Raw genomic sequence first — 3,127 nt, 5'->3', positions numbered from 1 at the left:
GTTGTTTAATTTTCTTTTTTTCTATATCTTTTTTTAATTAGCCATTCTTTAAAAAAAACTTGAGTATTTTTCCAACGCACACACATTTTTCCTTCATGAAAATATTTTATATTTCACGATAATTTTTTGAATTCATGAGTTCTTTTAAATTCACAAACATTTTTTCTATTCAATTTTTTAAAACTCACAACCAATTTTAAAATTCATGAATATTTCTTCAGTACACAAATAGTATTCACAAACATTTTTCATATTCATGATCACTTTTTGAATTCATGAACATTTTAAATTGATGAACATCTTTTGCAATTTTTTAATTCAAGTTTTTTTAGAAATGGCAGACTTTATTTGATTTCATGAACATTTTCAAATTCACAACCATCTTTGCAGATTCATAATCATATTCTTTAAATAGGAAACATTTTTCCAACATATGCATGAACTACTTTTGAGTTCACAAACTTTTTCTAGAATTCAAGAATATTATTTCAAATTCATGAACTCTTTTTTGTTTCCAAATATTTTGTAATCGGCCAACATTTTCTGAATCAGTGATTACTTTTTGAAATTCAAGAATATTCTTTCAAATTCGTTAAGATTTTCAGGAACAATGACTTTTTCAAATATGTCATCTTTCTTTTGAATTCAAGATTTTTCTTTTAAATTCACAAACATTTTTTAAATTCAGAACATTTCTTTAATTCATACATACATTTTCGAAATCCCTGTTTTTTGTAAAATATGGTAAGTATTAACATAAAACTGTATGAATGAAAATCCTTATTGGAAAAATAACTGAAAAAACCTCATCAAAAGTTAGTGCATATTGGGCCTGCCATTTATCTTTTGTGTGAAAAACTACAACATCCCAGGTTTACTGGAGCGACTATGTATCGTTCGGGACGACTCCTACGCAAGCGTCGCCTCAGCGAGCAGGTAGTAACAACATGGTCTCATCACGGTGACATCACACATGTTTTTTTACTTATGTTTATATATTGGCAATATACTAAAGATATATCCATTGTGGAATAAATAAATTAATAAATTTTAGAAAAAGTGTTCATCACACATATAAAAATTGAAACGCAGTGTAAGAAAAAACATTCACTTACCTTTAAAAAAATGTTTTTACCATTGAAAAAAATATGAGACATAAAAAATGTTCGGGTTTCAAAACATTGTGACATTTTTTAGAAATGTTACACAATGTAGGAAAAATGTTCATGCAATTCATAGAAATATTTCATACCGTTCAAAAAAGTGTACATTACATTTAGAAACAATTTCACCCAATCAACAAAATTTGTAATATTTTTATAGAAAATTTTATCCAATGTATAAAAATGTTTTTATAGTTAGAAAAATGTTTCAACATGTATTTGAAGCATGTCCGAAAAAATGTTCCAAACAAGTATTTGAAAACACGTTACTCGTGTATTTAAAAATATTAAATTCATATAAAAAATGAAATAAATGTATACAAAAAATGTACAATGTGTATAAAAGGTAGACACTAAAACATATATTTGAAAAAAATTATAATCATGCATTTAAAAAAAATTAGGATGTACACGAAAAATGTACAATGTGTAACAAATAATTGGAAATGTGTTTTCAAAAAGGGAAAAAAGAAAAGAAAAAAAATTAAACTTGTTAAAACCGAAGAGAGTCAAAGAAAAAAAAAGAGAATACCGAAGAAAACTAATAAAAACCAAAAGGAAACCTGAAGAATGCCAATGCAAAAATGGTGAAAAATCAATTAAAAAACCGCAGGAAAACAACTTGAGTGCGCTACAGTGTTGGCCTTTAGAAATGCTACACAATGTAGGAAATATATTCGTGTAATTGCTGTATGCCTGCTGTCATAAGAATCAGTACGGGTGATGTATCGTTCCCTTGCGGGTTTGCCCTACACAGCTGTGGCCGGTACTTTGTGTGTTAATGCTATCCATGGGCTGGTTTTGGTTTGGGACCTCATGGACAAGGTTCTCAACTGAACAGCAAGGGACAACATGGTGTTGTGTTCCTATTTGGCGCCTTCAGCACCGGTTACAGCTTTTCTGGTACGCGGCCATCTCATTGTGCTGGCCCATGTACACTATAGCTAACTTTGGTTCAGCTATTTTCCTATGGTTTTTTCTGCTTGGGTTTTCTATTGTTTTTTTTACCAATTTTCCTTTTTCTCGTCTTAACCTTTTTTCCTCTTTTTCAAACACTCCACAAATTCGTAAAAATATTCGGGATTCCTGTTTTTTTTTAAATTCAAGAACCTTTTTCAAACACGTGAAAATTTTCAATTTCATGATTTTTTTTAAACTCATGAGCTTTTTTGTAAACTGGCAAACTTTTTAAAAATTCATGAACTTTTTTAATCCGTGAACATTTTCAATTTCGCAAACATTTTCAAACTCATGAACTTTCCTCAAATCAGCGAACTATTTTCAAATCTGGAAAGTTTTTCAAACTCATGAGTTTTCCTCAAATCAGCAACCTTTTTTCATATCCGCGAACTTGCTCAATCTTGTGATTTTTTTTCAAACTCGCAAAAATTTCTCAATTTCGTGAACTTCTTTCAAATCCGTGAGCGTTTTCCAATCCGCGAACTTTTCTCAAATTAATGAACTTTTTCCAAATTTGTAACATTTTAAATTCGAGGAGTATTTACAAATTCGTGAACACTTTTCAGTTCTATCCTTTATTTTTAGGACTTTGCTAACTTCCTATTGTTCGTAAGTTAAGCAATAGATCAAGACGATCTCCCTCTCCTCTAATTACGTATGCATACTGCATGCAAACTCCCCCTCGGTGCACGCATGTAGACTCTCTCCCTGTTGGACAATAGTTGCATGCAGAAAAAACAAAAAAGTTAACGTCACCAAAGATTTCATCTAAAAATAAAATTCAAAATATTTTGTAGCTTAAACCGTCGCTCCGATTGAAAAAATGTTTTCACATAAAAGATTCGTAACGACGAGATCTTCAAAACTAGATCCCATGTTGATACATTCCGACAACTTTTTTGGGGGTAAAAGTTACCACGTGTGCTACATAAGTTATCATGCCTGTGGTGCATAAGTTATCATGTTGTTTACATAGAAATTACCGAGACATAAAAAAGTTCCTC

Source organism: Triticum dicoccoides, chromosome 2B (genome assembly GCF_002162155.2).
Source record: "Triticum dicoccoides isolate Atlit2015 ecotype Zavitan chromosome 2B, WEW_v2.0, whole genome shotgun sequence".
In the NCBI taxonomy this organism is placed as follows: Eukaryota; Viridiplantae; Streptophyta; class Magnoliopsida; order Poales; family Poaceae; genus Triticum; species Triticum dicoccoides.
Note: the sequence above shows the minus strand (reverse complement) of the source record.